General features: G+C 39.0%; 1 long non-coding RNA gene across 1 annotated transcript in view; it reads right to left on the reverse strand.

The window, feature by feature from the left end:
- LOC129147716 (uncharacterized) overlaps positions 1–25,104 on the reverse strand; it is a 53,561-nt gene that overhangs the window by 11,566 nt on the left and 16,891 nt on the right. Inside the window, exon 2 of the long non-coding RNA XR_008554984.1 lies at positions 22,425–22,543. This is a non-coding gene — a long non-coding RNA (uncharacterized LOC129147716). The remainder of the gene's footprint in view (positions 1–22,424; positions 22,544–25,104) is intronic.

The following is a 25,104-nucleotide window of genomic DNA, read 5'->3' on the forward strand; positions in this document are numbered from 1 at the left end:
CTCTCTGATGAGGTGAGACCTGCGTGTTGAAAGGAGCCGCCATTTAAGATCTGAGGTTGGAGAGGATAACCAGGGCAATGTTTAAATATAGGCTTCAGGTAAAGAAAGAAAACAAGTATGGCTGGCAGGTCATTAGCAAGGGGACATACAGTGTAGCAAATACTATACAATCTGCTTTCCATGTTTTTTCTACCTTTATATCTGATTACCTCCTCGGAAGAAGGCTATCCACATTTTATAGAAGGGAAAACAGAGTGTCAGGGCAGTGAAATAATCTTATCCAAGTCTTATATGTTGGAAGTAGAAGGAACAATTTTTTAAAATACATTTTTATTGATTTCCTTCCTCTTTGAAATCAATAAAAATGTATTTTAAAAAATTGAGAGAGAGAGAGAGAGAGAGACATTAATGATGAGAGAAAATCTTTGATCGGCTACCTCCTGGGAATCAAGCCTGCAACCTGGGCATGTGCCCTAACCAGGAATCAAACCATGACCTCCTGCTCATAGGTCAACGCTCAACCACTGAGCCATACCAGCTGGCCAGGAAGAAACAATTATTCTAAGTGAATTCTGACTGTCTCAAAATTTCAAGAACAAAAGTCAGGCTTAAGTAAAATAATTTTAGATATGATTGCTTCTTTACTGTTTACTGATAAACCACTGTAATCGTGATAAGAAGCAAATACATGAGATCCCTTAATGTATTGCTGATATTAGTGTGGACCAAAAGGGGCCAGTACTAACCTGACTTACTCAGGGAAGGCCTGTGTGGCAGCCTTGCAAACTCAAAGGCCTAAAGTAACCACAAAGGATGATCTGAAATTAAAACTTTAACTAAAAGCCGTTGTGGTGGATAGTCATTTCCTAGGTTGGTATCTTCCCTGACAAAGATCAATTTCTGTTTTAACTTGAGAAGGCTAAAAGGCTAATTCCAATGTAACCCTGATGTTTGGGGGGCTAGCAATCTGAATTTGTGCCAGTAACCTAATGTACATTCTTGATAACCTATAATTAAGTCACTGCCCCTTTTTCCACAATCTGGTCTTGCAAGAGCTGTTACCTAAATGCTCACATTTTACAGAGGCCATAAATCATGAGCAGTACACAACCCCCAGAGGGGGTTATCAGCGTTGGCGCCAAGCCAGGCCCTTAGATATGGTCTCAAGGCCCCCATCCCAACACACGGGGCTTTTTGAAAAGCCCACAAAAGGTCCAGAAGTCCCATGCATATTTGGGGGACAAAGAAAGCAAAAGGGATAAAAGAGGAGCTTCCCCCATATTGGTTTGCTCAGACTTTGGAGGCAACTCCTCTGAGACCGCTGGCATAATAAGACCGTGTAACTCCGTTTCTCTAAGCGTCACTTGGGTTTCTTCGGTCTTCAACAACAATACCAATAAAATTAAAATGTATAGTTAGATCAGAATATAAACTATTTGAACACAGTTTAAACATTTAAAGATAAAATAAGGGATACTTCAATGTTAAAAGACAACACCTACTAAGCATTGCTTCCTATTGGTGTTAAAACATCCTATCAACTCTTCAAGGCTGAAAGAGCAAATTAAACAAGTAAGAAGATGCAATCATAAATAACTGAGGGAACTTTAAAAGAGCATTCAATTTATAGTGATTACAATGAACAGACATACCTTTGTTCTACTAAAAAGAATTAATCCATCAGGGGTCAGTAACCACCAAAAGCTTAATAAATTCAAATGTTAATGAAATTTTAATCCCATGTAACTTTTTTCCCTGGGGCGAGAATAAACTTGAGGTGATATGGAATTTAATTACATTGACAGTGAAGATATTCCTTAAACCACAGATACCAACAGATTAAAAAAATTATGCAGATTTTCTTAAACGTACACAAGGAAAAAGACAACCTCAAAATCCTGTCAAAGAAACATGTTTTCAACTTAACAGTAAGATTCACGTTTTGAGGAATGGGGTCTTTGGAGAACAGTTTATATAGAAACACTTTCCTTATCTAGCAACTGCCAGCACATCTCGACCAGAGATCATAAAGAGGAAGATAAAAAGGATTCGGGCCTGTGTTTTACCCAAACATCACAGAACTTATCACCAGTAAACCAGGAGTCCTCGACACCTGGCAGAATCTGCACGGGCTGTTTTCTGAGATCTTTGTTTCCCCCCAGGTATGTTTTTTTTTTCTATTCCAGTGGTGATTTCCCGGTAAAAATATATATCCTACTTTACAGCCAGAACTTCATTAGAAATAGCCAATGTATCAATTTGATTTGAGAAGGAAGTGATTGGAAGCGATGTTTCTCTGGCCTTGCATTGTCTGTCTCACTCCAGAGAGGTCCAGAGCCTTGCTTATACCTTTATAAGGTATCCCTTTGTTATTAACAAGAAAGCAAACAATTTGGGGGGTTTTCTGTATGTGCCTTTAAGATCTTTGATTGATTAGACTTTAAGAGGCTACAGAGGAATATGACTCAGTTATGTTGAGATTTTGTTAAGATACAGATGGACAACTGGGAGTTTTCTTTTTAAACCAGCCCCTAGGGTCTTAGTAAAATATGCAACAGTCATTACTTCACATATATCTGCCTCTTCAATCCTTCCTAACAAAGCTGGAAGAACTTTAAAGAGCTTGTAATTTCCATTTTACCCCATGGGTCCACGTTCTTGGTCAGTTTGGAAATTAAGCCTAAAACAACCACCAAAGACAGTTGGAGTTTACATCCTGGAGAGCACACAGGTTTCATATTTCCTGCTGAATCCAATCAATTAGAGGTGACAGCCTGAAGTTCCATGTTGAGCAGAATGACAAAATACAGTGGCTCAGTGGGAAAGAAACAGACTGGATTATGTATGTTTACCGTGGATGCAGGGAGGGATGTGACAGCACTCAGACCATACATCTGCTGACTCTGATGAAGACATTCAAAGAAACAATGGACACAGATGATTGTTTCAGGGAATCATGATGGAGCAAACATAAAACTTCTTCTCCAAAAAGGGAGAAAATGTACAGTGTGTGTGTGTGTGTGTGTGTGTGTGTGTGTGTAATGCTTACAAAGTAAAACCATTCATTCATTCATTCATTCATTCAATGTTTATTGAATGATTATTTAATATTATAATTTATACATTAAATATGGTATAATGTAAAAACAACATAAATTATGCTATAGATGAATGATAAAATAATACATATTTGTTGAGTGCACCAATCCACGTGCTAGAGACACAATAGGAAACAAAACAAATTTCCAAATCTCTTTTATTCCATGTGAGAAAAAGATCTCCAAAGATGCAATGAACAAATAAATGTTATGTCTGGGAGTTATACAGGCTAAGAATAAAAATAAAGCAAGAACAGGGAAGAGAGATTATCGGGGTACTATTTCACATGGGGTGCCTGGTGAAGGCTCCTCTGAGAAGGTAGTCTGTGAGGAGAACCTGGGGAAGTGAGCCACAGAGCAGGGCAGACATCAATGATCAGTCCTATTCAGGGAGGAGCTGGGCAGAGACCCCGATGTGGACGTGTCCTTGGTGTGTCTGAGGACCAGCAAGGTGTGTTCAGTGTTGCTGCCTGTAGGGAGTATTGGGGAGAGAGCAGGGGATGAGGCAAGAGGTAATTGGGTACAGATGATGAGAGCCAAGCTGAGTAGGCCAGTGTAAGAAAGACATCTCTTATTCGGAATGAGACAATTTATCAGTGGAGAGTTTTCAGCAGACCAGTGCCATGAATGACCTGGTTGCAGAGAAAAGCTTGTGACAGGGAAAGGAAGGGAGCAAAAATGGGAAAAAACAGACCACTCAGGAGGCTGCTGTGATAATCCAGGGAAAATGATGGCAGCTTGAACCAGTTTAGTTGTGGTGGAGATGACAAGGAGTAATCATACTCAGGATGTTCTTTTTTTTTTTAATATATTTTATTGATTTTTTACAGAGAGGAAGAGAGAGGGATAGAGTCAGAAACATCGATGAGAGAGAAACATCGATCAGCTGCCTCCTGCACACCCCCTACCGGGGATGTGCCCACAACCAAGGTACATGCCCTTGACCGGAATCGAACCTGGAACCCTTGAGTCCGCAGGCCGACGCTCTATCCACTGAGCCAAACCGGTTTCGGCGGGATGTTCTTTTTACATTAAAATTTTTTTATTCAATTTACTTAAACAAAAAAAAGGTATCCATCTCTCTCATCTCCCACCCCTCGCCTCTTGCAACCACCAATCTATTCTCTGTATCTATGAGCTTAGGTGTTTTTGTTGGTTTTTAGATTGCAAATATGAGAGAGATCATATGGTATTTGTCTTTCTCTCTCTGACTTATTTTACTTAGCATAATGCTCATGAGGTTCATTCATGTTGTCACAAATGAAAAGATTTCATTCTATTTAATGACTGAATAATATTCCATTATGTATATATGTATGTATGTTTCATTATATGCATGTATGGCTACAAACATATGTATGTATGTTTATGTGTATATATATCACAATTTCTTTATCCATTCATTCATTGATAGATACTTAGGTTTTTCCATATCTTTGCTATTGTAAACGTAAATGCTGCAACGAATGTGAGAGTGCAGACTACTATCTTTTCCAACTAGTGTTTTTGTTTTCTTCAGATAAATACCCAGAAGTGGAATTGCTAGATCATATAGTAGTTTAATTTTTAATTTTTGAGTAACGCCATACTGTTTTCCACAGTAGTTCTACCAATTTACATTCCCACCAGCAGGATGTATTTTGAAGGTAAAGCTGATGGAATTTACTAATGGGTTGGAATGAAATGTGAATAAAAGAGACGAGTCGAGAAAGACTCCAATATTTATGGCCTGAGCAACTGAAGAAATAAATTTGTCATTTACTGAGATGAGCAGGATTGTGAGAGCAGCAGGTTTTCATGAAAAATCAATAATTCGTGTTTGGACTTACATATTTTTTAATTTAAAAAATCATCTTGCCGAAACCGGTTTGGCTCAGTGGATAGAGCGTCGGCCTGCGGACTCAAGGGTCCCAGGTTCGATTCCGGTCAAGGGCATGTACCTTGGTTGCGGGCACATCCCCGGTAGGGGGTGGGCAAGAGGCAGCTGATCGATGTTTCTCTCTCATCGATGTTTCTAACTCTCTATCCCTCTCTCTTCCTCTCTGTAAAAAATCAATAAAATATATTTAAAAAAAAATCATCTTCATTGCATAATAGTACAAAAAATAAAATGCACCTAAAGTGTCCAGTTTGATGACTTTTTTAAAAAAAATATTTTTAAATTGATTTCAGAGAGGAAGGGAGAGAGAGAGAGAGAGAGAGAGAGAGAGAGAGAGAGAGAGAGAGAAAACATCAATGATGAGAGAATTATTGATCATCTGCCTCCTGCATGTCCCTTACTGGGAATTTTGAGCCCACAACCCGGGCATGTGCCTGTTCTGGAATGAAACTGTGACCTGGTTCATAGGCCCATGCTCAATCACTGAGCCATACTGACCGGGCAGTTTGATGACTTTTGACAAATGTATACAATTGTATAACTACCATTGCAATCAAGATATAGAATATTTTCCATCACTCTCAAATTTCCCTGTCCCCTGTCCTGGTCAATTCCCTAGCCACTGTCCCTGGAGCTTAGATTTGTCTCTTCTGGAACTTTACATACACGTGATGATATAGTATGTCATGTTTTTGTCTGACTTCTTTCACTCAGAGTAATTGAGTTGTGATTTCATCCATATTGTGTGAATCAGTAGTTCATTTCTTTTTATTACTGAGTATTGTTTGCCTTTCATTATTGAATAGTGTGAGTTCTTACTACAGTTGGGATATTATTTCTTGTCAGATACATGCATAGCAAAAATTTTTTCCCAGTCTGTGGCTTACCTTTTCTTCCGAAGAACAATGTATATTGAAGACCAGAGCTTCTAAGTTTGTTAAAGTCTAATTCATCAAATTTTTGAATGGCTTGTATATTTTATGTCCAAAGAATTTTGCCTACCCCGAGATTGCAAAAACTTTCTCTTGTTTTCTTCAAGTTCTATGGTTTTAGCTTTCAAGTTTAGCTCTGTGATTTATTTCAAGTTAGTTTTAATATATGGTGTGCACTTTCCTTTTTTTCCAAATGGATATACACTTTTCCAGCACCATTTGATGAAAATAATTTACTTTCTCCATTGAATTATGTTGGCATCTTTTCAAAATTCAATTGACTGTAGGGAGAGACTATTTTTAGACTCTGTGTTCTATTGAATTGATCTCTATGTATATTCTCATAGCAGTTCCACACTGTCTTAAGTATCAGAGTATCATACTAAGACTTGCTTTGTCTCTCCAGATAGTGGTAATGACTTATTGCTGCTACTACTATCTGGATTTTCTAATCATCCTTTGGTTGGCTTCTCGCTCTACTAATTGCTTTTGTTCAAATGCATTAAGCTCCTTTGTAGTAAATACTTAAAGTAGCTTATGTTTTCCAAGTTAAAGTTGACCAACATGAATTCTCACAAAATTGGCAGGTAGATGCTATAATTATCCCCAGTCTGCAGATAAGGAAGTTAATGTACAGAGAAGTTAGGTAATTTGCCCATGTTTAAAGAGCTAGTAAGTGGTGAAGGCAAGTTTCAAAGCCAGGTAATCAAGCTCCAGAGCTTATGCCTTTAGCACTCTGCTCTGCTGCTGACAGACATCATTGTAGATGATATTCAAACCTTCATTCTGAATGAAATCATGCAGAATGGAGTAGGAAGAAAAGGGGTCAGAGGCATGAACCAGGAGAACTGCAGGTTTTAGAGGTCAGAAAGATGAAGAAGAACCAACAAAGGAGACTGAAAAGAAGCAATGAGTGAGAGAGGAAAACCAGGAGCAGGGAGTATCCTAGAAACCTAGTGAAGAAAGTGTTTCCAATGAGAAGGGAGTGATCAACTGTCTCAAATGCTGCTGGTAGGTAAGTGAGCTGAGCATCGGGAAAGGATCATCAAATTTAGCAACATAGGTCATTGATGATCTTGGTAAGAACAGTTGTGGTGGAATTGTAGAGTAGAACTAGCCCAATTAGAGTGGGCTCAAGGGAGAATGTGGGGAGAGGAAATGGAGGTAGTGAGTATACACAGCTCTTTGGCTGTGTTTATTGTCAGGGGAATGGGTGGTAGCTGCGGGTGGTGGGTGGTGGTGGGGAGAGAGATGAAGTCAGGTTTGTATGATGAAGTGGATGATCTAATGAAGAAGAAAATATTGATAATGCAAACATAGGAAGAGAAAACCACAGAACCCAAATCCTGGAGGAAGCAATGAGGATGGGCCAGACCCAGTGTCAAAAAGAAGGTAGAACTGTGGGTACAAGGAAAAATAACTCCTTCGTAGTAGCAGGAGAATAAGCAGAGGATGTGGGTCCAAGGTGGTTTGACAGACTTTGTAGGGAAATGTGTGGAAATCTTCTGAGAGCTTCTATTTTCTTAGTGAAATAAGAAGTTAGTTGTAGTGATTTGACAAAATTGGAAAAAAGTATCAATTTAAAGGGTAGGAAGTAAATAGATTAGGGAAATAGAGTAGAATTGCCAAGTGGTAGCACCAGGGACCTGATTGAGGTTAATGGTCATAAATTTAAAATGAAATTCAGTCAGTTGATACTGAATAAGCATTTCTCATTTTTTTAAGTATCCACTTTCATTCTAATAACATTATTGGGAAAAGATAATAAGCTAGATATTTGAATTTTTAAAAAAAACTTGCCAAAGAAATCTCTATAAAACTTGCCAATTAAATTATAATATTATATTGAAGGTAATTTTCTGATTTTTAATCATTTTACTGTGGTTATGTGGAGAACTGCTTGTTTTTACAGAATACATAATGAAGTATTTGGGGGGGAAGGGACACATGTCTGAACTTACTCTTGAATGGTTCAGAAAAAAATAATGTGTAAGTGTAAAATTGAATATGCAAATATATATACAAATACACACACACACACACATATATATACACATGATATGTGCATATCATGTATATATGTGTGTGTGTGTGTATATTTATGTGTCTATGCATATATGGAGAGAAATAGACAAATTCAGAAAACAAGAGCAAGTCAGACAGAGAGACAGAAAAGATAGGGCAAATGTAGCAAATGTTAATATTTGGGGGAACCTGGGTATAAGTATTCAGGATTTGTTTATATTATTCTTGAAACTTTTTTTGTAAGTACAAAATTACATTAAAAAAAGGGCTGGCTAAGTATTTTCAGGCCTATCTTTGAAACAAAGTGCATTTGAAAAATTATTAAAATCTTGTATTTTATCTTGATTCCTCCACCTAGTCTTAAAATGTCATAATTCAGAAATTTTAAGTAACTATTTATTTAGAATTTATGTTTTAGAAAAACATCAAGGCAAGATTAATGCTGGTTTATTTTTAATCTGTGTCTCATAGCATTAGGGGAAATCTGTCGCTGAGGTATAAATTTCTATTATGAAGAAGGAATATGGTTATATCGGTTGTTATGTAGACCCTGGCTATACTTGCATTCTCTCCAAGAATGTGCAATATAATGCAGAACATCATACTCAGCACAGAATTCCAAGATCCATTGGTTTTGTGTGTGTGTGTGCTTTTTAAATATATTTCTTTATTGATTTAAGAGAGGAAGGGAGAGAGAGAGAGAGAAACATCAATGATGAGAGAGAATCAGTGATGGGCTGTCTCCTGCACGGCCCCTACTGGGGATTGAGCCCACAACCCAGGCATGTGCCCTTGGCCAGAATGGAACCTGGGACCTTTCAGTCCACAGGCCGACGCTCTATCCACTGAGCCAAACCAGCTAGGGCCGAAGATCCATTGTTGATTCCTCTAACTCCCTTTCTACATCTGATGCATCAGCAAAAGCTATTGATTTCATCTCTCAAATCCATTCTAAATCCCTCACCTCATTCCATCTCTATGATCATCACTCTTGGCCTCGTCACCACCATCATTCCCCTGCAGACCTACTTTCACTATTGCCCCTCCTCCAATCCATTTTCTACATAGCAACCATGATCCTCTATTTAAAGTCAGTCATGGTTAAATGCTTTATATGTTCCAATGCACTTAGAATTTCCTGGGCCCTGCCTATATCCCCAAGCATCTTTCTTCTCTCCCTGTCATTCCACATGTTCCAACCACACTGAATTTTCTATGTTTCCTGGAACAAGCCAGACCTATTTGCATACAGTCTTGGCTGGAATGCTCTTCTCCCTGATCTCCCACATCTTAACATTTACTTAGCAAAGATTGATGAAGCATCTCCTAGGTGCTGGCGCTATTGTAGGCTTTATGGTTACAATAGTGAAAGTGGCACACACAGCCTTTTCACAGAGCTTATGTTCTAACCGGTGACATAGTCTGGACTTGTACATCTCAAAGTTAACATAATTCGGCAACCTACACAATTATGAACACAAAATTAGATACAAAAGTGAATAGTTATTCAGAGTCAGAGAAGAAATTTCAACCACTTTTTGGGCTTTGGAGATTCAAGCCCCTTTCTTTTGAGATATCCTTAGGCAAGTTTCCAGGAGTGCCTACATGCTAAGGCTTCCTGAATACAGCCTGAACACTCCATAGCTTCTAGAAAATCCCAGCAATCACAGGGGCCCCGGGCAAGAGAGGGGCTCTGAAGCTTAGACTTCATTGGCTTCATGAGAAGTTTGTCTCTAATTCTGTGAACAAGATTGATAATATACAACGATGCCATAAAATATTTTAGAGTGCTAAATACTATAAAAATATAAAAGTAGCCAATGTGTTTCAGAGTGCATGGGCAGGCAGTAGTAAATACCAGAGAAGTGAAGATCTTAAACTTGATTCCAGAGTAAAGATCATACAAAGCCACAAGCCCTTAAAGGTCACAAGTTATTTCTATTGCAACAAATTTTAAAGAGGGATTACAAGGAAGGATAACCAAAGGCTATGTAGCATTTATTAAAATACAAAGCTGTTTTGCCCAGCTGGTGTGGTTCAGTGGTTGAGCATTGACCCATGAACCAGGAAGTCATGATTGGATTCCTGGTCAGGGCACATGCCTGGGTTTTGGGCTCCATCCCCAGTAGAGGGTATGCAAGAGGCAGCCAATCAATGATTCTCTCTCATTATTGGTATTCTATTCTTCTCACCCCCCTCCCCCATGAAATCAATAAAAATGTATTTTTTTAAAAGACAGCAATGTTTTATATCTTTAAAATCTATAAATTTAGTTTTTAGAGAAAAAAAAGGATTTTTGCCATAAGATAAATAAAGCTAATAAAAAGCAACCAAGACAAGCAATTGTCACTTTTAGCTTTGAAATGGTAGTTCAGTTGATCTTACAGGGTATTTTGGGCATATTAATTTACCCAAAACTTTTTTGAAAATTGTCTTCAAATTCCAGGGTCTCTATTTAAATAGAAATGCACAGTGCAGTATCTTAGATAAATGAGAGGGAGTTTAATTTTAATAGGAGACACAGATCTAGAAGTGAAGAGAACAGAAAACAACATGAAAAGTTTAAATTCACAATGACGACCCTTAAATGCCAAAGTCCCAAAGCCCGCGAATCAACTTAAGTTACTGAAATTATAATCATTTCCAGTCAGAGAGGAAAGGAGATTGTCAAACGGAGCATTACTGTCTCAGATCTGAGATGAAGAAATAGATAAAAACTCTAAATATTTCTAAATTTTAATTGAACCACTTCTTCTAATTTTCCAGAAATTGGACTTGGTAGTTTTACAAGAACTCTACTTAGCTCTGAAAGATTATTTTTAACAAAAGAGTATTTTAATGCAGGGGGTAGAGAAATTAGCCAAATTGAGTTGGCTGTCTTAATAACCATGCTGGCTTCCATCTCCACTGAGATAATGCACACAAACACTCAGGCACAGAGAACTTTCTTAGCCCCTCTTTCAAATTCTCCTGTCAGATGAGTTCAGAATATTTTATGTACACTAGTTGCTGAGAATTTCTATAATGGAACTCCTTCTACCAGCCTGGTCTCTTATCTTTCCTCTCCGCCCCCGACAATTACTTTTCATTTTAAGTGATTCAGACCTATGGTTAAAAAAAAAAGTAGACAGAAATATATATATACTAGAGGCCCAGTGGATGGATTCGTACACATTGAAAGGAAATTAATTAGAAGGTGGCTGGCAGGGCAGGACTGGCTGAGACAGGCCAAACACGCCCTGGGGCCAACCTCCCGCAGTCCCTCCCCAGCCAGTCGCACCTGGGGTGGCACTGGGGCTCGAAGGGTGTCTGCAGAGTGAGTGGGGTCACTCTGGCAGGTGGGGTCCCTTGGCCTGGCCTGTGGGGATCAGGCCGAAACCAGCAGTATGACACCCACCAAGGGATCCCCGAGTGCTAGAGGGCACTCTGAAAAGTTGCTGTTGCTCAGCAGCTCCTGCATGGAGCATCTGCCCCCCTGGGGGTCAGTGCGCATCATAGCTACTGGCCCTTCAGCCAGTCACTTAAGCTTTTATATATATAGATAATGAAAAGAAACTCTCTCTCTTCCCACTTCATTCCATGCACACACACACACACACACACACACTCCTGCCCCCCGCGCACACACACATCACCATCACCACCACCAACACCACCACCATGGTTAATCAATGAAAAGTTTCTTATGGTCATAACTGTGCATGCATAGAGTAGGAGTTAGGCTGAGACCCGTACAGGATCATATATAGAATTAGAAATCCTCTTCTCTGGTTTTCTCCTTTCTAGGATTACCTCTTAACACACTGTCTTCAGCTGTGAAACCCCTTTTTCCTGTTTCTGTGGGGTCTATTCTTAGAGCACACTCTAAATTCATAAATAAATGGGAAACTTACCCCATTTCACTCACTTTTTGCTTTCCTACCTATGATCAAATCTGTTTTTGTTACCATTTAGAGTCCTTGAGTAATTCAGAACATTTTGTTGATTGCTTGGTTTGTTGTTCAGAGTTTATTTCAATGTAATCAGTAGAAGAGATGGGCTGAAATGAGATTATTTCCTGAGAATTTTGCATTTGTTTAAAGATACCTTTTTACCATGAACCTAGAGGGTATCATGTTAAGTGAAATAAGTCAATCAAAGACAAATACTATACGATTTCACTTGTATGTGAAATCTAAAGAACAATATAAATGAACAAACAAGACAGAAACAGACTCATAGATACAGAGATCAGACTGATGGTTGCTAATGAGCATGGGGCTTGGGGACTGGGTGAAAAAATGAAGGGATTGAGGAGTACAGATTGGTAGTTACAAAATAGTCATGGGAATGTAAAGTACAGCATCCTACCTAATAAAATAGTAATATGCAAATTGACCGCACATTCGCTATGCCCAAGCCATGCCCACCAGCCAATCAGGGTGAGTATGCAAATTACCCAACAAAGATGGCAGTTAATTTGCATACGCTGAGGGAGGGAGGAGTGAAGACTAAAGACAACTTAGAAGGAAGAGGGAGGAAAAGCGGAAAGCAAGGTGGCTGCCAGAGGGAAAGCCCGGGCGGGGCGGGGCAGAGTGGGGCGGGTGGCAGTGGCGCGTGGGTGCAGGCATGGCGGGTGCAGGCATGGCGGCTGCAATGGCGGCAGCAGTGGCAGCACACGCGGCTGCAGCGGCCACTTGCAGGATTCTTCCTGCAAATGGGTTACTAGTAGGAAATATAATCAATAATCCTATATAATAAAAGCCTAATATGCAAATAGACTGAACAGTGGAATGACCCATATAACGACCAGTTGCTATGACACACACTGACCACCAGGGGGCAGATGCTTAATGCAGGAGCTGTCCCCAGCCCGCAGGCCCCAGGCCAGCTAAGGCAGGTGCCAGTGGCCCCCCCCACCAAATCGCCCCGCAGAGGAAGGCAACCAGTGGTGGTGGCCAGGGGTGGGGCTGGTGAGCGGGCGGCACCAGGCTGGCCAAGGCAGGTGCCAGCAGTAGCCCCCCAGTCGCCCCCTGGTCACCCCACAGATCAGCCCTGATGGCCAGCCAGGCCTAAGGACCTTACCTGCACAAATATTGTGCACCAGGCCTCTAGTATTGTAATAACTATGTACGGTGCCATTTGGGTTCTGGAAATATAATGGGGGGGCACACTTTGTCAAGTATCCTACATAATAAAGAGGTAATATGCAAATTGACCATCACTCCAACACACAAGATGGCTGCCCTCATGTGGTCAAAGATGGCCACCACAAGATGAACAGCAGGGGAGGGCAGTTGCGGGTGATCAGGCCAGCAGGGGAGGGCAGTTGGGAGGGACCAGGCCTGCAAGGGAGGGCAGTTGGGGGTGATCAGGCCTGCAAGGGTGGGCAGTTGGGGGCGACCAGGCCTGTAGGGAGGACAGTTGTGGGGGACCCAGGCCTGCAGGGGAGGGCAGTTAGGGGGGACCAGGCAAGCAGGGGAGGGCAGTTAGGGGCAATCGGGCCGACAAGGGAGCGGTTAGGTGTTGATCAGGCTGGCAGGGGAGTGGTTAGGGGTGATCAGGCTGGCAGGCAGAAGTGGTTAGGAGCAATCAGGCAGGCAGGTAGGAAGGCGAGCAGTTGGGAGCCAGCAGTCCTGTATTATGAGAGGGATTTCTGACTGCCCATTTAGGCCCAATTCCACTGGGATCAGGCCTAAACGGGCAGTTGGACATCCCTCGAGGGGTCCCAGATTGGAGAGGGTGCAGGCTGGGCTGAGGGACACACACACACACTGCCCCCTCCATGCATGAATTTCATGCACCAGGCCTCTAGTATTTTTGTATAACAACTATGCTGTACACCTGAAACTAATACAAAATAATATTGAATGTAAACTAAATTGGAAAAAAAAATGTAAAAGGCAATAAAAAATATTAAATGAACAATCGCAAAACAAAATTATCAAAAACCTGAACAGACACCTCACCAAAGAAGATATGCAAATGACATGAAAAGATATTTATATGTCAAGAGAGAATTGCAAATTAAAACAACAATGAGATACCTCTATACACCTATTAGAATGGCTAAAATCCAAAACACCAACAGCACCTGTGAGGATATGGAGCCCAACAGGAACATTCATTCAATGCTGGTGGGGTACAAAATTTTATAGCCACTTTTGAAAACAGGCAGTTTCTTAGAAAACTAAATGTATCCTTATCATACGATCCAGCAATCATGCTGCTTGGTAATTGTCTAAAGGAGTGGAAAACTTATGTCCCCACAAAAATCTGCATATGGATATTTATAGCAACTTTATTTATAATTCCCAAAACATTGAAAACCAATATTTTTTTCAGTAGGTGAATGAATAAATAAACTGTGGTACATCCAGACCATGTAATATCTTCAGCAATGAAAAAGTTGTCTATCAAGCTATGAAAAAATCTTAAGTCTATATTACTGTGCAAAAGAAGTCAATCTGAAAAGACTGCATAGTGTATGATTCTAACCATATAAAATTTTGGTAAAGGCAAATCTACGGAGGCATTAGAAAGATCAGGGGTTAGAGGAGAAAGAGGAATGAATAAGTGTAGCACAGGGGACCTTTAAGGCAATAAACTATTATGTATGATAACAAGAAATTAAAAAAAATAAAGATACCCTTTTCATGACAGCAAGGCTTGGATAAAATATTTTATTAACTCTCTCCTCAGAGCTCAATAGGAATTGCCTCCTGGAGAGGAAGTCTGAATTTTACTAATAATAGTCTTTTCATACTTATATCCTTGCAGAGTTCTTTGTCCTTGAAATTCAGTAAATTCTTCAGAATATCCCCTGATAATGAACGCCCTGTATCATTTTTCCTAGAACATGGTGGGCCTTTTAATCTGCTGTTTCAGTTCTACCTTCTTCTGATAAAAATGCTCATTATTCTATTTTTTAATACTTTTTTTTTCTATTCCAGTGTTTAGTTTGTCTTATTCACAGATACTGAAGATCTATCTCTTTGTGGAATTGTTTTTTGTTCTCCATATCTATTACATCCTCTCATTGCTTTAATCTTTTTGTCTCTTTCATATCAAATCACTGTGATTATTCCAAACCTTTCCTCTGTTTCAGAAACTCTGTTTTTAAAACTATTTCTATGAATTCTAATTTATTCATTAGTTCTGTATTAAGCACCTTCTGTTTTTTACCTTAGATCTGAAATCTCCCATTTCAGCTCTTTCTGCTACTTTATTATTTTTAATCTTTTTAAAATCAATTAATGTTCTTCTTAATTCTTTTGTGTTCAAATATTTCTTTTTTTGTTAATCCTTACCTGAGGATATTTTTCCATTGATTTCTGTAATGTGGGGAAGTGAGGGGGGGGGAGAGAGAGATAGAGAGAGAGAGGGAGAGAGAGGGAGAGAGAGAGAGACATTGATGTGAGAGAGACACATCAATTGGTTGCTTCACACACCTTCCCCGACCAGGGCTGGGGATTGAGCCTGCAATCAAGGTACATGCTCTTGATTGGAACTGAACCTGGGACCCTTCAGAACACAGCTGGAATCTCTATCCACTGAGCCAAACTAGCAAGGGCTGTATTCAAATCTTTCAAGATGTGTGTAATAGGTTGAAGAGTCTCCCATATAAATCTATGTCCACCTGCAACCTCAGAATATAATCTTATATGGAAATAGAGTTTTTGCTGATGTCATTAAGCTAAGAATTGAGATGAATTTATGCTGGATTAGAGTGTCCCCTAAATCCCATGAGACCGCCCTCATGTGAGACAGAAAGGACAAACAGAGACAAAAAGAAGGCCATGTAAAGATGGGTGTGGAGGCTGGACTAATATGTTTATAAGCCAAGGAATGCCAAGGATTTACGGCAACCACCAAAAAGCCGGGAGACAGGCATGGGAGAATTTCTCCTTCGAACTCCAGAAAGAACTAACCTTGCTGATACTGATCTATAAGAGAATAACTTTATTTTGTTAAAGCTGCTCAGCTTGTGGTAATTTGTCATGGCAGCATGAGGAAACTAATACTGATTTTGGTACTGGAAAGTGGGGTGTCTGCTATAACAAATATCCAAAATTGTGGAGGTGGCTTTGGAACTGGGAAGTGAATGGAGGCTGGGAGAATTTGGGGGCACTTCATAGAAAATAAAGAGATAGTTGGGAGAAATATGAATGTTCAAAGCAGTTCTGGTGCGGGCTCAGAGGGAAGCGAGGAGCATGGTGGAGAAAGCGTCTGTCATTGTAGAGAACACATACATCATCATGAACAGAACGTTGGTAGAAATATGAAGATCAAAGATGCTCTGGTGAAGAACGGGAAAATATTTATTGGTCTGCTTTGTTTATATTTGCCTTTGGAAGAGAAAAGAACAGAATGATCAACTCTACCCTATTTATATTTCTACTCGAGAACAAACATTGGTTGTGTGTGTGTGTGTGTGTATGTGTGTGTTTGTGTGTGTGTTTTCTTGTGTTGGGTTGTGTGTTTTTTAAAGGTTTACATATATTACTTATTGTAATCTTCACAACATTACAAAAGCCCTTGAGCTAGGAAATAGTACTTTGTGCACTTTACAAATATGTTTATGGTATTCTTGATTTTTTTTTCTTTTCTTTATTGATTAAGGTTTTACATATGTGTCCTTATCCACCCATTGTCCCACCCCCACCCCCACACTCACGCCCTCACCCTCCTGGTGTCTGTGTCCATTGGTTAGCTTATATGCATGCATACAAGTCCTTTGGTTGATCTCTCCCCCTTACCCGTACCCTCCCCTACCTTCCCTCTGAGGTTTGATGGTCTGATTAATGCTTCTCTGTATCTGGATCTGTTTTTGTCTTGTGTTAGTTTTTAAAAGAAATGGGAAAAAGAAGAAAAAAATTCTCCTTCCCTTTTCTGGTTCTCATTACCCCTTCTATCCTTCTGACAATCCTCCTCCTACCATTTTTGTTCTATTTTTTTGTTTGTTTTGCTACAAGTCCACATTCCTATTTATAATCATTGGTTTTCACCCCTCCTTTTTTTCCCAGTAAAGTCTTATTACACACACACACACACACACACACACACACACACACACACACACAGAACTTACAAGTGGATATTCAGCTGAGGCTACTTCCAAACAAAATGGAAAGGGTTCATGCTGGTTTCTTCTTGGTAATTATAGCAAAATCGGAGAGGAAAGAAATAAATTGAGGAGGGAAATATTAAACAAAAAGAAATCAGAACCTGATGATTTGAAAAATTCTCAGCCTTCTCTAGAGAGAAGACCATGGATTCTGCATCACCTTGTGCTGAAGGGCTTGGGTTTGTAATTAATGGATCAAATCAACCATCACACCAGAAGCCAGGGACAGAAGTTGAGTTATTGAGGAATGATCTACAGCAGACTTTCATGTCTAATGGCATGAAATGCCATGGATTGCTTGGGACACCAACAAGGCTTTTGAGAATGTTATACCAACAGAACCACTGCCAGCATGGACTGAAAGGGGCAGAGACAGGACAAAAATGAAGAAAGGCTGTCAGACTTTTGAGGTTCTACAAGCAAAAAAATAATAATAATAAAAAAATAAGGGGTGGGGGTAGGGTGGTGGTGGCTAATAAGTCTACTTGGCTACAGAATGTGCTAACCTTTAAGAAAAAAGAAGAATCACCCCAAGGGCAGAGCCACAGATGCAAAGGCAGAGGCCAGAGAGGGCAAGGCCACTGTCATAAGCTAAGAGGTGAGACGTTATCACAGGCCCAGAGGGCAAAGCATCAAGCCTCAGAGGATTATTCCCAGGCCTTGAGCCTAACGGAACTTGTTCCGCTGGGTTTTGGACTTGCTTGGACTCTTTTATTTCTTCTCATTTCTTCCTATGAGAATGAGAATGTCTATGCTGTGTCTATTCTACTGTTGTATTTTTGAAGCAGATAACTTGTTTTCTAGTCTCACATGTCCACATAGAGGAAAGATTGCCAAAGATTTCCAGAAATCACTGGCAGCTGTCCTCCAGAACTGTGAGAGAATAAATGTCTGTTGTTTTAAGTCACCCAGTTTGTGGTAATTTGTCAGGGCAGCCCTAGGACACTAATACAGTGTGGAATTTACTTTTGTTCTTTTATATGATAGATTTTATCTGTTGGAGTTTGTTTTTTTTAATATACTAGATCCTTTCTTCAATGGTTTTATTACAGTGTTTTTTAAGTAGCTTTCATGCCATTTTGGGGGGTCTTAACTATTATTCATTTGAATTATTCTATCAAAACCATTTTTTATCCTAAAATAAGTTTGGTACATTCTTCTTATTTTTCTTCCATGTTTCCTAATTTTTATTCCTTAGAGCTTGAGTATGAATACCCTTCTTTTCCTGTTTATGCAGAAATAAGAAGAGCTAAGTCCAGCTGGAGACAATCACAGGTAGAACACCTTTCCTATGTGCTCTTTCATATCATTTTGTTAGAAATTCACTATATAAAAAAAGTGGGCTAAAGACTTCAATGAATAGCTCACAAAAGAGGATATCTAAATAGTCCATAAACATATGGCTAAAATAAAAAGGAGTAAGTTGGTGAGGATCTGGAATAATTAGAAATCTCATTAAACAAAAAGAAACCAGATTGCTGATGTAAATTAGTTCAATCATCTTGCAAAATTGTTTGGCAGCATCTTTCTACTAAAACCGATCATAGTATACTCCATGACCCAGCAATTCAACTTCTAAATATATACCTGCTATAAATGTATCCATGTGTTCACCAAAAGATATATAAAATATGTTCACAGTATTTCCAAACTGGAAACTGCTCAAAAACCTCAACAACAAAATGAGGAAAAAATATGTGATATGTTCACACAATAAAATACTATACAGTAGTAAGGATTTTAAAAATGAAAACTACACATAATAATATGGATGATTCTCACAAATATAATGTTGGCAAAAAAAGTGCGAGATGCTTATGTCCACCAAAGTTCACATGTTGAAACTATTGTGATTATAGTTGGAGATAATTATGGTTACATGAGGTCATAAGAGTGGGGCCACAATCCAATAGGATAAGTGTCCTTATGAAAAAAGATACCAGAGCTAATTCTTTCTCTCTCTCCCTTTCTCCTTTTCTCTTGCTACCCCCCACCCCCCAGCCTCCCTCTCTGGCATAGCAACAAGGTGGCCATGTGCAACATTTGCAAGCAAGGATAAGAACTCTTACCAGAGATGGAGTTAGCTGGAACCTTGATCTTGGATTTCTAGCCTCCACTACTGTGAGAAAATGAATTTCTGTTATTAAAGCCACTTCCTCTATGGGATTGTTTTTTATGGTATCCCAAGCAGACTAATACTAATCTATTGTATGATTCCTCCATTGATATACAGTTCAAAACAGGCAATATTAACCTATGGAATTAGAGTTATGATAGAAGTGGACAATGACTAGAAGGGAGTCCAGGAAGACCTCTGAGATACTAGAAAACATCCTATTTGTTTCTTGATGTAATTGCATGGATGTCTTAACTTTGTGAAAATTACTTGTGATTTATGCACTTTTCTAAATGTATGTTGTACAAAAAGTTGGATTTTTTTTTTTTTTTTTTAAACCTAGTGTCTTAGTTCACCCCTCCTAATCAAGCCATAGTTTTTTTAAACATGAAGCTTTTCTTGGGATATCGCTCATCCTCCCTAATTCAAAGACTTCAAATAGAGCCCCAGATCTTCAATTCCATTACTATCTTCCACCGGCTGCCATTTACAATCCCTTCCCACTCAGATCGTTTTGTTGTTGTTGTTGTTATTTTTGTTTTGTTTTGTTTTGTTTTTAACTATAAGACATTAGTTGGTAGAAAAGAAAATTGTTTGGATTTCACCTACAGTTCTCCAAGTGCCTCTTCTCTCAGATGATTTTGTCTTATTTTCTCACATGACATCCTTTATACTAGATCCTTCTCCACCAAGACATTAACTGCAGCAGTTTTTCTTCTTGAAGGCAGCAACAGGGCTCCATTTACTGTTCACGGCCCTACCCCCATCACCAGCTCCCTGGACAATGTCTAGTTCTAAATAAATATTTGTGAATGCATATATAAGTTAAGGAATGGGAATGCAGTCATGACAAATAAAATATAAATGTAGCATGCTAATGTTAGAAAAAGAGAGAGAAGAATCATCTCTCAGTTATTTCCTTAGACGTTTAAAGCAAAGAGCCAGCATTGCACCAAAGAGCAAACTAAGCATTTAACTTAATAAGTTAGAAAAATTAAAACCCAAGAAGAGAAAGTAATATTTAAAATGAGACCAGAATTGAGTTAAAGATAAAGAAAAAGCTGATAAACCTAATCATAACTTGACTCTGAAAATGCCACAACATGAACAAATATTTTTTAATACTCATTAGGAAAAAAAAAAACACGATTGAAAATAACTTCATATTGATGCATTAAAAAAATCTTAATATTTTGCAAATAGAAAGTATAATTTCCTAGTAAGATACCTATTTCCAAAACTACTTCAACAAGAGGAAGAAAATGTGAACATATCAACGCACTTCCCCCTCCCCCCAATTAAAGGATAAGGGTTCCAGATGATTTCATAACTCATTTAAAATCCTCAAGGAATAAATAATTCTTCTGCCTTTTGAGTGTTTCAAGATTATAGATAAAGAAACATCACTTCTAAGTTTATTTTATGAGGTTAGCATATCGATACCAAAACCTGGCCAGAATGGCATTAAAATAGCTGATACTTAAAAAGAGCTTTTTGTATAACAAGCACTATTGTAGGGGGGCTGGGACTAAAAATCCATTTAATTCTCACAAAATACCTATGTGATTGATATCACCCTTTACATACAAATAAACTTAAGACACAAAGAAGTTAAGTAACTTCTCCAAGATCTCACAATTAGTAAATAGTGAAGTTGGAATAGAACCCAGGTAATGGGGTTCTAGAAAACAAGCAATTAACCATCACACTGCCTGCCTCACACAGAGACAGAAACTATCGGCCTAACTCATTTATAAATGAAGAGGCCAGCATCTGAGAAAAGTTACCAGCAAGCTTAACTCAAAGGTATATTAAATAATAAATGAAGGGGGGAAAAAAGATCTCGACAAAAATAGTGTTTATTCAAGAAAATCAAAGATAAATAGTATGAAAGCTATTTATATAATTTTTAAATTCTTTTTAAAAAAATATATTTCTTTATTGATTTCAGAGAGGAAGGGAGAAGGAGAGAGAGATAGAAACATCAATGATGAGAGAGAATCATTGATTGGCTGCCTCCTGCCCGCCCCCCACTGGGGATCAAGCCACAACCCAGGCATGTGCCCTTGGCCAGAATCGAACTGGGACCCTTCAGTCCTCAGGCTGACCTATCCACTGAGCCAAGCCGGCTAGGGCCTAATTTTTAAATTCTTGGTAAATTAAAATTTTATGTAGTCACTTCAATCAGAAAAGAGAACAAAATAAATCATATATATGTATATATACTTATATGTATACATATATACGGCAAAAATCATCATCATTGACAGATAATATAGTAAGCACACAAAAAAAATAAAACTAAATGTTAATAATATGAGAATTCAGTAAGGAAGTTGCTGAATAGATTTGGGCAGAGGGTGACTAGACTATCAGAGTCTCAAAGCAGAAGTTGTTAATCAGTTGATCATTCTCCTATGCAATAAGGATAAGAGTAGAAGGTGGCCACAAACACATGCCACCTAACATTACTTTGGACACTAGGTCATGGGTTACTGACTCCAAAAATAAACCTTCATACTTGTCCTTTAGGTGTAAGAATGATGTTCTGAGAGGTTGCAGCAAAATTATATATAATTTTTTGTATGTAAGACTGCCTCTTTAATCTGCAAATGTCCCTTCGGGCTGGCTGACAGCTAAAACCCCATTGTTAAAGGTACTTCTCTTTAGCTGGAAGCTTCCTCAATGTGTTAAGTGAAATACTTACGGTCTAATGGTTTACAAACTCTCAACAGGCATTTCTTCCATAGTGCAGGTCATTTAGGGCAAGCATGTTGGCCTCTCAGGTCCTTTGTTTACTCATTTGTAAAATGAGGGGGTTAGGACAAGATAACCTAAGACTTTTCCAGCTCTGATATTCCATGTTTCTGGAGTCCTCAGATCCTTCCCAGCAAGCAGCAGGCACAATGGTTGTAATGAAATTCAAGATGACATCAAGAAGGAACAAAATGGGGGCTAAAGACAAATTCCAAATCCTTCAGAACTGTGTCTAAGGTATGCCTTATAAAACGATTACTTTGCATGTAAATATGTAAGACAGATGTGCCAAGTTAAAAACAGCTGTACAAATAAAAACTATCAGGCATTCTTCATTCACTTTTGTTCTGGGATATGAAGTCTTGAAGGGGACTCTAATATTACTCTTAACAACCCTTTAGTGCTAAGATTCTGACACCAATTCTGATGTGTGGCTTTTTCCCCTAAACCAAACAATTCCCCAACACCAGCTAGTTGTTCTATAATTCAACTCAATTCTGACACTGCCTACCTGGAGACAGCATCAGATTCCAGAGGTTGAGGGCTCAGGCCCATCAGTCTGCCCTCCACGTCAGATGCCGATAGCAAGTCCTGGTTATTATGTGTGCTTGTAACCAACTGGCTATAAATCTGAGGAGTGGGATAAAGAAAAGATGAAATTATGCATTTGTAAGGATAGTTACTAAAATGTTAGTTTAGAAATCCAGGAAAAGAGTGTTCATACTGGCTAATGTTGGCTTTAGGATAAGGTGACCAGACGTCCCACTTTTGGCGGGACAGTCCCGATTTTTAACAATTTGTCCTGCGTCCCGCGGCATTTTTAAAAAGTCCCGATTTTTGGAAAGAATGCACGACAAGCTAGGGAACGGCGGGAGAACGGGAAGGGAATATACGGTTTCGGAGGCCATGTGGCTATTTAGCCAGGATATGAGTTTTATATTATTTTTGTTAATTTTATAATGGTAAACTTTAATATTAACAAATAATTGTTGAGAACTGATTATCGAGAACTGCTTATCAAAGTTTGCATTGTTGATCAGTTGTTAGAATTCCACCACCATTGTTTGGACTTAATGAACAATGGCATTTTTTGGGATTGGCAACGACGAAAACATTTTGTAACTGTCTCTCAGACGATACACATCGTACTGCATGCTAATAAGCTAGTTAAACAAGTGATGTCATTATAAATCAGCTATTCAGATAATTTAGGTAAGTAATTTATTTATTTATTTCATAAATACATAAATTTTCTTCAATTTAGCAGACAGTACTTGTATTATTTATATTTTATAGTGGCGGCAAAACGTCTAGCGCCGGCCTTGAAAGTGACACTTACGACTTACATTACGGCAAATTCAGAGGAAAAATAATACAAGTTAGTATTGTTATTATTTAGAAAGAAATATAGGATTAAAATAATTTTTAAAATATAGTTACTTTATAACAATCAAATTAACTTAATTTATAAACTAACAATAAAATATGTTCATGTAATTATGTGCCTATTTACTGTGTTTTTAAGCAATATGTATATAATAATTTATAATATAATTTCAAATTATTTTTTTTAGATTTTTAACATAATGAGTAAGAAAAGAGGATGCAAAATTCAACGATGATCTAAGAAGTGAATTTCCTTTTATTAAAAAAACCAAAAGCGATTACATTATAGACCAGATTTTTAATCAATCAAGAACCTCCCCCCTCTCCGGGCCAAAATCGGTTTGGCTCAGTGGATAGAGCATCAGCCTGCGGACTGAAGGGTCCTTGGTTGGATTCCGGTCAAGGGCATGTACCTTGGTTGCAGGCACATCCCCAGTAGGGGGTGTACAAGAGGCAGCTGATCGATGTTTCTCTCTCATCAATGTTTCTAACTCTCTATCCCTCTCTCTTCCTCTCTGTAAAAAATCAATAAAATATATTTACCCCCCCGCCTCCCGTCAATGGTGTTCCGCTTTACCAATGTTAAAATCTGGTCACCTTACTTTAGGAATGTAAGGGAAGGATTCAGGAGATCCTGTGCAGATCAAAATTTTAGGACCTGGGAATTTACTACTGAATGGGGAGTAATAAAGAAATCATTAGCCCAGCCCACGTGGCTCAGTGGCTGAGCATCAACCTATGAACCAGGTCACAGTTCCATTCCCGGTCAGGGCTCATGTCTGGGTTGTGGGTTGGGTCCGCAGGAAGGGGCATGCAGGAGGCAGCTGTTCAATGATGCTCTTGTTGCAGAAGACCAAAGAAAACCAAGGACGCTTCAAAGAAGAGGAGGAACACTGTTTAATACACTGGCGGACTCAGGGAACAACCTTCCAAATCTGAGTGAAGGAACATGCGTGGGGCTTTCCTTTATATCTTCCTGTGGTCCTTGTCCCGCAAATATGGATTATGCTTCCGGTCCTTTTCGCTGGCCTTGCAAGAAGGCCCCCAGGTGTTGGGGGTCTCCAGGCCATATCTGATGGTCTGGCCTGGCGCCAGTGTTAATAACTCTGGAGCAGTGCACTGTCCACAGCCCCATGGCCTCTGTAACCGGTTCTGCAAGACCAGTATCTGGGAAGGAGGCAGTGACTTAATTATAGGTTATCAAGAATGTACACTGAGCTTGCTGGCATGGATTCAGAACACTATTAGAATTAGAATTAGCCCTTTTTAGCCTTCTCACTCTCTCATCATTGATGTTTCTATCTTTCTCTTTCCCTCTCCCTTTCTCTCTGAAATCAATAAAAATATATTTTAAAAATAAGTTATTAAGAACCACTAACATGTCAAGCCTAGATGAACCAGAACAATGTTGATTTCATAAAGTTTATGGGTTCACAAGAGCACGAGTATATGAAGTGTCCTGCAAATGGGAGGTGTGAACAAAAAGGGGCCACATCATAACCTGACTAACTCAGGGAAGGCCTGCGTGGCAGCTTTCCAAACTCAGAGACCTAAAGTAACCACAAATGATGGTCTGAAATGAAACCTTTTAAATTAAAAAGCAGTTTATAGTGGATAGTCATGTCCTAGGCTGGAATCTTTTCTGACAAAGATCAACTTCGATCTTAACTGAGCCTATTTATGGTCTTTTTGTTTCTAGATAACATACCTTCGGAATGTCAGGGTAACTTGTAACCTCCCTTTTTCCAGACACCTCAGGGCACAACTAATGTACCAGAGGGCCAGGGCAGAGACCACAAATTCCC

The sequence above is a fragment of the Eptesicus fuscus genome, chromosome 3 (assembly GCF_027574615.1).
Source record: "Eptesicus fuscus isolate TK198812 chromosome 3, DD_ASM_mEF_20220401, whole genome shotgun sequence".
Taxonomy (NCBI): domain Eukaryota; kingdom Metazoa; phylum Chordata; class Mammalia; order Chiroptera; family Vespertilionidae; genus Eptesicus; species Eptesicus fuscus.